Genomic DNA, 15,667 nt, shown 5'->3' with positions numbered 1-15,667 from the left:
AACTTTGCAAAAATCGGCATTTATTTTGTAACGTGCAACGTGCTCTGTACGAAAAAACAGTCTCCACAAAGCGTTGTCACGTCACACAATCAATAAGTTATATTAACACGTTGAGTGCCACGGTTTTATAGCGATTCGATGGACATTTTTAAACGTATTAGAGCCATCGTTTCTTATCGTAGTGGAAGGTATTTCTGATCAAAAGGGAAGGCTCTTAAGCTTATATGCTTCTACTATTTATACTAAAGGGTGTGTCACATCAAATTGCATCACGGAAAAAACGGTGGTCTTAACGCGACCGGTGGTCCTTTGTATCTCAGGAATAATGCTTCCTATCAAAGTTTCAGTAGTGTCAAAATAAAGGTCTCACAACGCTACAATTTGACAATATGGTGTTTTTTCTGGTTCTCTTCATTCTAGCGTTTTAGGGCCATTTTGCGTTTTCATTGTTTAAAAAACAGAAAAAAAATATTTCTGACCTGTATGGAAAATGAATTCAATGTTGTTTTAGATTGCGAAATATTACAAAAAAGACAAGTAACAGGTAGATTCAATTTATGTAGCTTATTTTGATGAATATACCATAAGCATTTAATTATGGTATATTCATCAAAATAAGCTACATAAATTGAATCTACCTGTTACTTGTAGTACACCGCATGCTGTTATTTTGGGAAATTCGGAGTGGTTCCAAACCGACCCCCAGTTTTTACATCATGATTATTTAACACGTTCACTCTGTCGCTGGCCATAAATGGCTCGCATAAGCCTGGTTCATCGAGTGGCGCTCACTACCGGAGGAACGCATTTGATTTTGCCATTGATAAATTCTTTGTATGCGTTCGTGTGCATGCGCGCGTACCTGTGCAAGGGCTTTTATGTTTGCGTGTTGAACACGACTTTTACGTTTACGTTGACTTTCTCCAATGGACACCAATATATTTTTTGTTTGTTAAGTTATATATACCTAATAAAACTGTGGTGTCAGATTAATCATAGTGATTTATTTTCTCGTTGAAAAAAATCGCGAAAATCACATACTTTTCATGATGTTCATAGTATACTACCCGGAAGCAAACCGAAAGTCGAAACAAGATTATATCCTATATTCTTGAATCTAGGTTCATTTATTGTTGACAAAACATAGAAGAAAGTTGATTTATATGTTTTGAAACGGAACAGAAATTAATTAAATCAATGATTAATGTTCAACAGTCCGGAACAACAAAAAGTCAGGAGTTGTCACTTCAAAAAAGTATCCGACTGACAACAAGTCAATCCAACAATATTTTCAGTTATACTATAACATCGTTTAATTTTGTATGAGTTATGCATGATGCATAATGCATGCAAAATGTTGCCACATCATGATGGAATGGATCGTATACTTTGCCTGACGTGACAACAACTTCTTGAGACAGTTGATACTCCTCTATTTGTGGTGCGATCTTAGCCAATTTTTGTGGGTTGTTGACCCTCATTGTTTGCTAAGAGAAACCTAGTAACATTTCAATGATCGTACGGAAAGTTTATCCAAGACACTGTTATGCGTTACGATTTTGTCGCGCGAGACGCATCTTTTTGTAGCGCAACACAACATTCACACGCAGATATATTTGTGTGAAATGAACGATTAATACCTATTGTTTCGCGGTACGATTTGAGGCTCTTTGTGCCACATTAAGTTATATCAAGTCTCTTTACAAATTGACCTCGGAGTTGAACAGTCAAAGTTTATGAATAGTTTTCTATATAATTCTCGAGACAAATCGACGTGTGTGCGAGTAGCAGACTTGAAAAGTAAGTCAAAGTAATAATTTACGTGTAGTAGAATGTAAATGCCATTTCAATTTAGAAAAGTGTTCCACACATCATTTAGTTCTCTTTGGTAAAGAGTTGAATCGCGATTAATCGAACAAACTCAGGTAGGTTGTAAATGGATCAATTTAATTATACAACCATGGTGATCTGTTGTGTTCGTTTGAAGGGTATAACCTTCAAACGAAGGTTTTTTTTTTCTTTTGGTTCTATTTTTCTCTGGTGTAACCAGATAGATTTCCACGTGTAAGTGACTGACCACGTTATCAAGACCATTTGCGAAGTGCGCAGCCTGAGCACAATCTAGCGCACGTGAAGCTTACATATTTCGCTGAGCGATTTCCAACGAACCAACGATCGACAGTCACCGTTTTCATCACGTGTTTGGAGTAAAGTCCGTAGGGGATCAAAGCCATCATCCCTGAGTCAGTGGACACAACTGTTTGGTAATCAGCTGCTTGCTGGTTCATCTTGTTGGTCTGTAGGGGCCCCAGCCAAAAGCCCTGAGTCAGTGAACGACTCTTTCGACGATTGTTCATCGAGTCATCGCGTATCCAACAGCAGACATTCGTCGCGTAAAGGGTGTGTCACATCAAATTGCATCACGGAAAAAACGCTGTAGAAATTCGCCCCGTAGACCGATCCTTTTGAAAATTTTAGACAGTAAAATAAAAACTATTAAACAACTTTTGGCATTTTCTTTTTATTCATACTTCGAGCCCAAGCCCGTATGCTCGCACCTTCCTCTTTATCCCGTCCATAAGGTTCTGTACAACGTCAGGTTGTAGTTTTTTTTGAACAGAAATCCATTTTCTCTTGAAGTCCGCCTCCGATTTGACAACTTTTGGGTTCTTCCGGAGGGCCTGCTTCATAATCGCCCAATATTTCTCTATTGGGCGAAGCTCCGGCGCGTTGGGCGGGTTCATTTCCTTTGGCACGAAGGTGACCCCGTTGGCTTCGTACCACTCCAATACGTCCTTTGAATAGTGGCACGAAGCGAGATCCGGCCAGAAGATGGTCGGGCCCTCGTGCTGCTTCAATAGTGGTAGTAAGCGCTTCTGTAGGCACTCCTTAAGGTAAACCTGCCCGTTTACCGTGCCGGTCATCACGAAGGGGGCGCTCCGCTTTCCGCAAGAGCAGATCGTTTGCCACACCATGTACTTTTTGGCAAACTTGGATAGTTTCTGCTTGCGAATCTCCTCCGGAACGCTGAATTTGTCCTCTGCGGAGAAGAACAACAGGCCCGGCAGCTGACGAAAGTCCGCTTTGACGTAGGTTTCGTCGTCCATTACCAGGCAATGCGGCTTCGTCAGCATTTCGGTGTACAGCTTCCGGGCTCGCGTCTTCCCCACCATGTTTTGCCTTTCGTCGCGGTTAGGAGCCTTCTGTACCTTTTATGTACGCAGGCCCTCCCGCTGCTTGGTCCGCTGGATGAATGAACTTGACAAATTCAGCTTATTGGCGACATCCCGGACCGAACTTCTCGGATCACGTCTAAACTGCTTAACTACGCGCTTGTGATCTTTTTCACTGACGGAGCATCCATTTTTGTCGTTCTTCACCTTCTGGTCGATGGTTAGGTTCTCGAAGTATCGTTTTAGTACTCTGCTGACCGTGGATTGGACGATTCCCAGCATCTTACCGATGTCCCGATGTGACAACTCCGGATTCTCGAAATGAGTGCGCAGGATTAATTCACGACGCTCTTTTTCGTTCGACGACATTTTTCCAAATTTACGAAAAATTGACAGTGAAGCATGGCCAACGTGATCTATACACTCTTATCTGATTATAAGCGAAAGCTGAAGATATAATTCCTAAAAATTAAATTTCTACAGCGTTTTTCCGTGATGCAATTTGATGTGACACACCCTTTATTCAAAGTAGCAGACATTCGCTGCGTGCGTATACAAAGAAGTAGAAAGTCATCGCCTATCCAGAGGACCAGAAATCCTACACCAGAAAGTTCGTGATAACACAATCAATCAATGGCTGCTGACCAACACTGTTACGTATCGATAATATCATCCTGCTGTAAACGCCTAACCAACCGGAAGTGATCATTCGTCATCGACCATCACCATCTCGAGTCATCTGTGGACTTCTCGTCGCACACCTACTACGCACACTACAGCAATCGACCCGACATCGCAGAGCGCTCTGTTACGGGCCATCATGACGCCTAAAACCAACACCAACAACGCCACCTGGTTGTCAGCAGTAAAGAAAGGTTAGCCTTACTTGAAATTGTTCGTCCTATTATATGCACAAATATTTCGATTATGTATGAACTATTGAAATCCGTTGAATTAAATTGTTGATGATTTAGTAATTTAGAGGTATGATTTGTCCAGAATCACTCGATATTTGGTTTCGTTTAGTTTCGGCATGATTGGCCACTAGTGTGGGAATTAATCGTTTAGGTGAGCCTTTGAGTTGTGCTAGAAGTGGTTTTGCGTCCACTTAACCTGCCCTGAGAGAGCTAGCGGGCAAAGTAACACGCTACTTCGCATCGATCCTCTTAGAGGGTCGTTGGCACTTAAGCGGAGTGGTTTAGCCCAGGGACGGGAACAGTACGGGACTGGCTATTCTTCACGTGCGTAAAATTCTGAGTCTGATTAGCCGTCCTGATACAAATTGGTACCCAACGCTTACAATCGTTACAACCCAAGTATAAAAATATTTGCACTTCATCTTCATCTGATAAACAAAAAAAAAGCTTTATTTTTGTGACGTGACAACGCCTCAAAATGAAATTCTTTTCAAATAATTTATGATATAACTAGTGCTTATTCAAATAACGTTTTCAATTTTCTCCTAAAACTAGATTTGAAATTTGGTTCTCTGGTGCATAACCTCATAGAATGGGTCATAAACTTCAATTTAAGATTGTCAAACTTTCTAGTTTGGTGCCAGGAATAGTATTTCGGCATTTTATATGCCGAAGCTCTAAGTAAAAAAGTAACCCTCGTAACAAGTTCAAAATTGATGCACAGTATCAATAATTCACGACGTCGATGGGATTCTAAAAAGGAAGCACCGGGCGCGCTTAAACTTTTTTTCGTTCATGACGCTATCTTCCATCGCGGTAGGTTCCACCGAGATTTGAACTCGGATCGCAGGATTCAAAGTCCTGAGTGCTAACCGTTACACCATGGAACCGTAGATGTCTCAACGTATTGACGGTAGCTCCAGATATTGCGATCGATAGATAATCAATCAAAACAATTAAAACGATTAGTCTTCAATTATCAGTTTTTAATCCAGTGAGGGCCCAATATAATGTTATTCAATCCTAGTTTAACCCAAATACAACATCATTCTCGAGTGGCATTTTTTGTCCCGAATTCCCTTACATCGGAGCTGCACCGAAGCGGTCGCCAACTGTTAGAGTACGTGGTTCTCCTCTCTCGTTTGCTAGTGTCCGTCTGTTCGTCGAAGGATCCCTAGAGTTCATTCACACCAGAATCCGGCGAACTGAAAGACCCTTACTGTGTGCCTCAATGTTTCGTCTTCCCTCTCTTCTACTTCTTCTATGCGCTCCCATCCTCTGGCTCTTTTGCCTCCATGACCGCCAGTCGTTCATCCACTGGATTGAGGTGAAAAAAAAACATTAACGAAAAAAGCGTGTTGTCTTTATGTGCATTGCTACCATACAACTGCACTGTTTGCGCTACCCGCGGCAGTCTCGTGCTCGGAAAGGGTCTGTGCCCTGTTTTTGGGATGCATCAGGGATTGAGTGTGAGTGTTGGGCGGAAAGAGATGGCAAATAATCATACTTGGTGGTCGCGATCTGCTACAGAGTCCTCCGAACCTTCGACAGCAGTTTGTCCAGACTAAATGGTCTGGGGGAGAGAAAACAAACCTGAGATCTCAACCTAATTGTGCTTTGCAGGCGCTTATTGAAATCGGTGTGGATTTTGCTTTTAGGATGTGTATGTGAGAATGGAATCCTGCAACATGTGAGAATCTGTTTTTGTAAATTGCGATGGATTGGGAATCTAATAAATTTCCATATAGGTACTCGTGTAGTGTACTTTTTTACGGTAACAAACATTGGTAATCTACACGGCTCTCCAGTCCATCGCCGAATATCAATTTATGCGTTGGTACGACAAACGCTTATCAAATATTTCCTTCCCCGGTTTTCCTTTCACTCATACGTCGTATTCCGCCCATCCAATGTCAGCGAATGTGGAAATGATTTTGCTTCGGTGGTTCACACTCACTCCGCTCCATAATATCAACGGCTATATCGGGGTGGTTCTCAGATTAAACCCAACCAGTACTCGATTGCGGTACAATATTTCACGAAACGCTACCTCACCGCCCGGAACAAAACGCTCCTTTGTGGATTTATCGTTCGGTGCAGAGCTTCATTACATCGGATCCACCTTGGCCCGAAATTCGCCCGCTCCGCACAATCCGCATTTGCCTCCTGTGTGTGAGAATATCCTGTGCGAATGTCTATCACAGCAAACTTCCAGCTGTGTGCTGTCGGTGCTGTGTTGGTGGTGCTCTACTGATGAATAGAGGCGTGTGTTCGTCGTAGGGGAAATGAAAGTAATTAATTCGAAAGTGTCCGCATTAAAATTCAAAATGTTTGTCACACTGGTGCTCTACATTTATACTCACTTTATTCTATTTTGACTGATTTGAACTTCTGGCGTCATACGTTTGGCGCTGTTTTGTCGCAATTTACAATTAACTGGTACTTTATTGGATATTAGCTGACCCAGCAAAGGTTGTTCTGCCAAATAAATTATTTCTAATGAATATTTTGACAATTGAATAAACAATAACTGATATATTGTAAGCATGTTTGAAAGGTTTTACGTTTTTAATCCATTCGTTGATGAAGTTCAAACGAATATGTGGCAATAAGTACTATGACATACAAAAGAATTGAGCGCTTTAGACGATGACCGCCGACAACAATAAAAAAAATCAAATAATTCAAACCATCTAATTTCAGTGTATTTCGTTTACGTAACTGATGTGTTTGATGTAAAGTATTAATACAGCCATTCCATGCCAAACCGATATAGTGGTTTTCAGATTTTCGTCCAAAGTGGTAGTTTTGTTCTTTATCGCAAATTATGTTTTATTATTTTTTTATTAGGGTGGCCATTTCCATTTTAGGATGGCCCAAAAAACCATTTTTTCGCATTTTTGCCAAAAATAACTTTTTTCAAAAATTCTTAACTTTTGAACTACTAGACCGATTCAGATGATCGACAAATCAAATTAAAGCCAATCACCTAATCTTCTTTGAAAAAATACTATACCTGTAGAAAATTTGAATTCTGCTCTCGTTATTATTAATTGTATTCGTTTTGACGTAGGACTACGTCTTTCATTTCTATACCGGGGTGTAAAATCAAAGTTTCGAAAACGAAAGCGTTACGCCGGAGACCGAGATTTTGAGCGTTAATAGCTCCTAAACAACTGAACGAAATGGTATGATAAACACTTCATTCGAAAGATAAAATGTCTACGCGTTATATACTTGTTACTTTTTAATCCAAAAACTTGTTTCAATAGTCTTAAAATTGCTTTCAAAACAGGCTATTGAAATCACCAATCGGTATATAAGCGAGCGGCGCTCGGAAATCCACTCAGTTCTAAATGAACAGCGATTGGAGCATGTTGTCGCTGTTGCGGTGAAGCTCTTTATTTATCATGAAAGCGCGGATGAACGGTGTCACCTGTTTGTGCACCCTAGGCCAGAAGGGAATCTATCAGGAGGAGAGTGATGCCACAAACGGTTCCCTGGGAAGACATCGCTACACACACATACACGCGCGGCTATTAACAGGTGGTTATCGAGTTGGCATTAACCACTGGTGGGCTTCCAGTATCGAGGAAAATGTGGAAATATCTAATCGTTACTGAAAATAATCTGCCAGCTCCTCTGGGAATTTTCAAAATATATTCATGTGAAAGAGTTTAATTGAATGTTTTCTATCCATGTTACACTGTGACCAAATATGTTTCAATCAAGTGCTATTAACAGGTGGTTATCGAGTTGGCATTAACCACTGGTGGGCTTCCAGTATCGAGGAAAATGTGGAAATATCTAATCGTTACTGAAAATAATCTGCCAGTTCCTTTGGGAATTTTCCAAATATATTCATGTGAAAGAGTTTAATTGAATGTTTTCTATCCATGTAACACTGTGACCAAATACATTTGGTTTTGTGGTTTTTCAATCAATCGCAATTAACAGGATAGCTTCAGAAGATTATTCTTCCCCATCAGTAGGATATTTCCGTATCCAATATTGTATGCGCCCGCAATCGATTATTGCTCAGTCGCCGAAAGTTCCGAGCTCAGAGAGTTCATTCCCCTCTAGTTTGCCTTCCAAATTGCCATCGTAAACCACACCTTCTCTCGATTCAATCACACACAAAAAGCATACTTAAGCGATATTCTGGTGGTGAGACACATTCATTTTTCGTGAGGACATCGACAAGACAACATCGTTGCCTAACGTGTTGGAGGAGGTGGACGGCGAAGGATCGACACATACACGCGCAGAACTCTTTCCGTTAGGATGCCATTCAGCATCGAGAAAGTTCCGGAAAGATCTAATCATTGCTGGAAAATAATCTGCCAGTTCCTTTGGGAATTTTCAAAATATATTCATGTGAAAGAGTTTAATTGAATGTTTTCTATCCAGGTTACACTGTGACCAAATATGTTTCAACCAAGTGCTATTAACAGGTGGTTATCGAGTTGGCATTAACCACTGGTGGGCTTCCAGTATCGAGGAAAATGTGGAAATATCTAATCGTTACTGAAAATAATCTGCCAGTTCCTCTGGGAATTTTCAAAATATATTCATGTGAAAGAGTTTAATTGAATGTTTTCTATCCATGTAACACTGTGACCAAATATGTTTCAATCAAGTGCTATTAACAGGTGGTTATCGAGTTGGCATTAACCACTGGTGGGCTTCCAGTATCGAGGAAAATGTGGAAATATCTAATCGTTACTGAAAATAATCTGCCAGTTCCTTTGGGAATTTTCAAAATATATTCATGTGAAAGAGTTTAATTGAATGTTTTCTATCCATGTAACACTGTGACCAAATACATTTGGTTTTGTGGTTTTTCAATCAATCGCAATTAACAGGATAGCTTCAGAAGATTATTCTTCCCCATCAGTAGGATATTTCCGTATCCAATATTGGATGCATAAAACCTTGTGCCTCCAACGTAACGCTCTCGTTTTCGAAGTTCTCCAAATATTCATTCATTCAGAATGAATTCAGATTCAACTTCAAACAAATGATCTCTAAATCAACGATAGTCCTACGTCACCCTTGCGGTTATACCATAGATATAACCCACTTCCTGTTTTTTATTGTTTTTATAGTCTCGGGACCAAAGGCGCTATATTTTTTTATATTTTTTTTTGGAAAGCTGAGGATTTTTCACATAACATATCTGAGTACCAGGGAGGTGTTTTTTTTTGTTTTTGAGTTAGGATTTTTCAAAGTTACCCGATAGTCCAAAAAACCATTTTCCCCTTTTTTCGCAAAACTTTCTTCAAAAATTTATTATTTTTGAACTACTGGACCGATACAGATTATCGACATATCAAATTAAAGCCTACTAGCTAGCTTTTTTTGAAAAAATAACATAATTAATGACACCAATTAATTGGATTATAATAACATACATCCAGTCTAGTCGCATAGAAATGTTGAACGAAAACTGAAAACATGTTAACTTTGAAAAATCATAACTTAAAAACGAAAAATAACACCTCTCTGGTATTTCGATTTATTATGTGAAAAAACCTCAGCGTTCAGGAAAAAATATAAAAAATATGGCGCCCTTGGTCCCGAAACGATGTAAGCTATAAAAGACAAATATAATCAATAATTACAAAAACAAAATCCACTTTTATTCCGAGTGTAAATGACTAAATGATTTTTTGGACAATCGGCTTACTTTGAAAAATCATTACTCAAAAACGAAAAAAAAACGCCTCCCTGGTTTCGAGATATGTTATGTGAAAAATCTTCAGCTTTCCAGAAAAAATATAAAAAACTATAGCGCCTTTAACGAAAACGAATATAATCAATAATAACGAGAGCAGAATTCAAATTTTCTGCAGGCAGAGTATTTTTTTCGAAAAAGACCAGGTGACCAGGGCTTTAATTTGATATGACGATCATCTGAATCGGTCTAGTAGTTCAAAAGTTAAGAATGTTTGCAAAAAGTCATTTTTGGCAAAAATGCGAAAAATGGTTTTTTTTGGACCACCCTAAAATGGAAATGGTCACCCTAACAAAAAAATATAAAAAATACGGGTCTCATAGTTTGCGATAAAGAACAAAGCTATCACTTTTGACGAAAATCTGAGAACCACTATATCGGTTTGGCATGGAATGGCTGAATATGTAAATAAGTAAATAATAAATAATGTCAATAAGTAATATGTAAGGTGAAAGAAAGTAATATATTTTTGTCTCAAAGTCAAAAATGAAATGAAGAAAATCAATATTAATTTTGATGAATTACAGTCTCGTTAGTGAAAAATAGGTTGTTTGCACGGACAGCCAAATTCATGACTGTTTGGTTACGTTAATGAATTGTGAAACCAAAGATATGACTGACAACTTCATTGGTGCTGATATACCGGCCAATTTGTTGGTGCATTATTTCGTCGTTGTCATTCATTCGAGAAATAGTCCCATCGATATTCTGAATTTGAAACACAGCCATCTTACTTCTCGTATTCACGGACTTTTAATTGTATTTACTGCTTTTTGACGAACAGTGGAACTAAACATTAATATGAACATTGAATGTTTTGCTAAGCTGAGGCGAATATGGTACTATCCAACAATTTCCAGTCCGTCAACGTATGCGTTACAGATATTTGTAAATGGTTGTCCGTTTCTTCGTTTTTATATTGGACTAGCTGACCCGGCAAACTTCGTCCCGCCCAAAATTTATTTTTCGTTATCACATTCACGTTTTGACATAGGACTACGTCTTTGATTTCACATGTTTCTCCGTTACATGGAATAAATGTTTGATACAGAAAATATGATAGAATAGATACAGCCCTAAATCGGACAATTCCTTTCTCGAGTTTTGCTCTTATCAACACATTCGGTAATCCATTATAATTTATATAGAAAGAAGAAGATATACGAGTTCGTTTTATCACATGAAAAAAAAAATGCAATTGTCATGTTTGGTTGAAATATGTGTATTATTTTTACGGTACCCCCTCTCCATTTCAGAAGAGAGAGGGGTGTTATACCATCATAGAAACATTTCTCATATTCAAAAACCTTCACATGCCAAATTTGGCTCCATTTGATTGATTAGTGTTCGAGTTATGCAGAAATTTGTGTTTCATTTGTATGGTAGCCTCCCCTTAGAGAGGAGGGGGTGTCGGAGTGTCGAACCACCATAGAAACGTTTATCGATCCCTAAAACCTCTATATGCTAAGTTTAATTCCATTTGTTCGATTAGTGCAGCACCCCCCCCCCTTCCTCCTCCTCCTCATCCTCCTCCTCCTCCTCCTCCTCCTCCTCTTTAGAGAGAAAAAAGGGGTGTCAAACCATCATTAAAAACATTTATTGCTCCCAAAAAAACTCCACATGCCAAATTTGATTCCATTTGCTTGATTAATTTTCGAGTAATGCAGAAATTTATGTTTAATTTCTATGGCAGCCCCCCCTTAGAGAAGGAGGAGGTGTCTCGAACTATCATAAGAACCTTCCCCGACCCCAAAAACCCCTACATACCAATTTTCATGTCGATCGGTTCAGTAGTTTCCGAGTCCATAAAGGTAATATTATATTATCAGGCACGTAGCGTAACCGGCACGGCACGTTTCATGCAAGACAAATATTATTGCGTGTGTTTCAAATGTGTATGCGTATATAGCGGAACGGCTCCGGGCATACACAGCACGCTTCAGGCAAATGCATGAAGGAATTCTCGAAAAGAATATTTTGCCGGTGCCGGGCACGAACTACATGGGCGAGTAGCATCATACATACAAATCAAAAACGTCGAAGTTCGTGGTATGGGTGCGTTCGTCGCTCTTCGGTACGACATCGGTTCAATCACCAGTAGCATTTCTCCGCTCCGTCTGCGCTGCCGGTCCGTACAGAGAAGTTGCTATGCCTGATGATATGAATACATCATGCATTTGTCTGCCGGTGTCGATACGTGCCGTTTACGCTACGTGCTGGATAATATAAAACGGCCTTAATAATCAGACAGACAGAAAGACAGAAAGACATATCAAACACTAACCCATAGTCCGGAATTGGTTAATTGAAAGCCGATCGGATTCCACGATTCGAACGATATTGACTTTTGCATTCTGAAATCTGTTCTTGCCTTGATCAAAAATAGAAGTTGTGGAGCAATTTACTCTCTATCAGTTTAGCAGACCGAGAGTAACTTTACATTGTGAAGATGATTATTTCATGTTATTTGAATACTTACATGACATAGTCCTAACCCTAACTCAGCTGTTTTATCTCTATATTTTTTAATTTTCGCTAAACCTTATCTTATCCATAATTTAAAAACATTATAAGATAAAATTTTCGTACACTATTTTTGCCCACTTGCAGAAAATGTGTTACTGTGTTACATACAAAACATATTTGAAAAGGTATAGCTAATTTCCATCAATATTATTCGTTTTGAAAGCATATATCCCAGCCGGAAATCCGTTTCTATTTTTACACAAATAGAACACGGAGCTCAATTTCGTCTATGTCAAATTACCATGTATTATCACATTATCATAACTTGATTGGACTTGAGTCGAACGGATTACAGAATGAAAAATGCGATCCGTTCGAGTTATTCTGACTCAAAAAATCTGACTCAAATTGTATTTCAGAATACGGGTTAGTAGTTGATCAGTAGACAGATCTGGAATTTCCGAGACAATTACACTATCGATTTCCATAACAGTGCATTGCGTTTTCGCCTGGCAATAGCAAAGGTTGTGTCGGTGTGGCTTTTGATAGCTTCTTGCAGGTGAATTTATTCGTTCTTACGCCGCTTCTGCTGATTGTGTCGCAGGAATCGCAGTTGTTCGCCCTTCGCGTACATGCCGACCATGAATTGTGGACACAGCTTTTTTTTGTCTTTCAATGATTTTTATTTGAAGTTTCTTACATGTTATCTAACATAAAATGTAACCTGTAGATGGAACTTTAGTTCCCCTATATCCACTACGTTATCACAGTTCGTAATGAAATTTACATAATTGAAATGTTTCAGAATTGCAATTTTTTGTTCTCTGCCTACACCGCTCAGTAAAGGATGCATTAGATCGTCGAAAGATAACCCCACACGGTCGCCAAGTACTGTCGCCAAATACTCTCCGGAAAAACAACCAAGCTGCTGTCACTCGTTGACACTCACTTAGTCTGTGTTTCAATGTTTCTCTCGCCACGTTTCAATACAAGCATTATTCGTTATCCGCTCGTCCAATTATGCACCACAGTACTCGATGTTCTATTTTGTGGTTCACTAACAGAAACCAACTACTCCGCTGAGCTGATGTGAGTTCTCTGCTCCCTATGTTGAGCCACACACGTCTCCAGTTCACTGTAGGATTTTTATATACAAAGGTAGTGTTATAACTTATCTTATGTTAATAAGAAATATTTTTTTTTTTCAAATATCCGGTATCCTGCCGGATAGGTCGGCAATTACCGGATATCCGTTTCATCTCTAGTGAATATATATCTGCTGTTCATAAAAAAAATTAGGTAACTCATTCATCTAGTGTATAAACCAAGAATTATAGTAAAATGCGAATACTTAAGCGGCGCCGTGGCTTAGTTGGTTAAAGCGCCTGTCTAGTAAACAGGAGATCGTGAGTTCGAATCTCGCCGGAGCCTCATCTGATGCTTGGGTAAATCTCACCCTGAGTTTGAACATATGTCATATCTCGTATAATGTATCAGATAACTTTTTCTCGTATGACTACAATTATTTTACAAACATTTATTATAGCTGCACAAGGCAGCAGCCTCTCTCTCATGCCTCCAATCATCGTGGGCTGAGGTGTCCGAGCGGTTAAGGAGATGGACTTGAAATCCATTGGGTTTTACCCGCGCAGGTTCGAATCCTGTCCTCAGCGTCGTTATCACAACGTATATTTTAAATTTTGCTTCCCCGTCCGATGATACACTTTTAAACAAACATTCGAGAAAGTTTCTAGCCGATGAGAGACACGGTCATAGTTCAAACGAGAGTCATTGACCCCACGGCAATGCCTTCCCTCGAAGAACCGAAATTCCTAACGTGACATCATGTTTGACATCGAGGTGACAATAATGGATAACTTCCCTGCTTGAAACTGGATTTCCTGCCGCCGGCGAGCGCGCGAAGGTATAGAATATCGTCTATCGCATGATGACAAACACGTGTCTGCTTTTGTTTCAGTCGCGCCTGCTTCCTTTCAACAGTTGTTCGTTCCATGCAGAGATTGGAGTTATTTTGGACTCACATTGCACTAACTTCCGGATCCAACGCTCACCCGCGCACGTTATACTCATGCTGAGGCCAGTGACTGCTGCGTTTGATTGATTAGGTTAAATATGTATGAAAGAAGTATTGCGTTTCTGACAAAAGGTAATAACGTTATAAACACTAGTTTTTTCACATGTTCCATAGCGTGGTGTTGTCAGACTGATATTTAGCGAGATCTTTAACACCTTCTCATATCAAGGCCTTTCTTTCGAGGTATAAAAATGTCCGGCTCTGGACGAGCCACCGACATTGCGTTTGTAGCGTAACACAAAAACGTGACCCCGAATTTTTATGATTAGCTGACAGTGAGCGCGATAGCATTTGATGGTGGCGACTGATTCATTGAACTCGTAACATTGACAAACAAAAGTTGAATGTGTGACGTTGTCTCTGCATTCGCCCAAAATCAAAGCTAAACATTACGATATAAATATATATATATATATATATATATATATATATATATACAGTGACTCAAATCCGTAATCGTACTCCACCATGCAGATCTCTTTTCCCTTCTTTTGAAAATCGAAAGCAAGCTATCGGAACATTCTATTTAGATAAAATCATAGTGTCATATGAGAGTTAAAATGTTTGCTATCTTTTTTCAGAATAATAAAAATCATTAAAAATTCGCCATTTCTCTAAAAATGGCGATTGTGTGTGCTAATGTATGAAAATTGACTCAAACTCATATCCGTACGCAGGTCGGAATCTCAACTCGATTTCGAAGGCGTTGGCCAATTTCCGATTTCCATCATTAGTATGGTATCTATTGTTCATTGCAACTATTTTTAGCTGTCTTTAGCCATATCTACGAGTTTTTTTTTGTGTTTGGTTTTGATCGATGGTGTATTAGATCAAAATGTTTACTTGAACATCCTGAAGGAAAATATGAAGCAAAGTGTCAACAAAATGTGATGGAATCGAGGATTCAAGTTTTGCCAAGACAATGACCCAGAGCTCAAGACATATAAAGTTCGTACATGGTTACATTACATTTGCTCAAAAGTTATTGATATTCCTCCACAATCTTCCGACATCAATTTCACTAAAAAACTGAGGAAGTTATCTGTGTAGGAAATTAAAAATCCATTAAATTTCTAAAAATAACGATATTAAAAACTACTTGATGAAAAATTATTGAATATTCCTTCCGAATACAAAAAAAAAGCTAAAGACAGTTCAAAATAGTTGCAATGAACAAGGGATACCATACTAATGATGGAAATCGGAAATTGGCCAACGCCTTCGAAATCGAGTTGAGATTCCGACCAGCGTACGGATATGAGTTTGAGTCAATTTTCAT

The 15,667-nt window shown here is 39.1% G+C and overlaps 3 non-coding genes across 3 annotated transcripts; 2 read left to right on the top strand and 1 right to left on the bottom strand.

Moving 5' to 3' along the window:
- Positions 1-4,908: 4,908 nt before the first annotated feature.
- On the bottom strand, positions 4,909-4,980 carry Trnaq-uug (transfer RNA glutamine (anticodon UUG)). The gene has a single exon. It is a non-coding gene; the product is annotated as a tRNA-Gln (tRNA).
- Positions 4,981-13,650: 8,670 nt separating this feature from the next.
- Positions 13,651-13,724, top strand: Trnat-agu (transfer RNA threonine (anticodon AGU)). The gene has a single exon. It is a non-coding gene; the product is annotated as a tRNA-Thr (tRNA).
- Positions 13,725-13,884: 160 nt separating this feature from the next.
- On the top strand, positions 13,885-13,966 carry Trnas-uga (transfer RNA serine (anticodon UGA)). The gene has a single exon. It is a non-coding gene; the product is annotated as a tRNA-Ser (tRNA).
- Positions 13,967-15,667: the final 1,701 nt, after the last annotated feature.

This window comes from Toxorhynchites rutilus, chromosome 3 (genome assembly GCF_029784135.1).
Source record: "Toxorhynchites rutilus septentrionalis strain SRP chromosome 3, ASM2978413v1, whole genome shotgun sequence".
In the NCBI taxonomy this organism is placed as follows: domain Eukaryota; kingdom Metazoa; phylum Arthropoda; class Insecta; order Diptera; family Culicidae; genus Toxorhynchites; species Toxorhynchites rutilus.
Note: the sequence above shows the minus strand (reverse complement) of the source record. Positions and strands in the feature narration are given on the sequence as shown.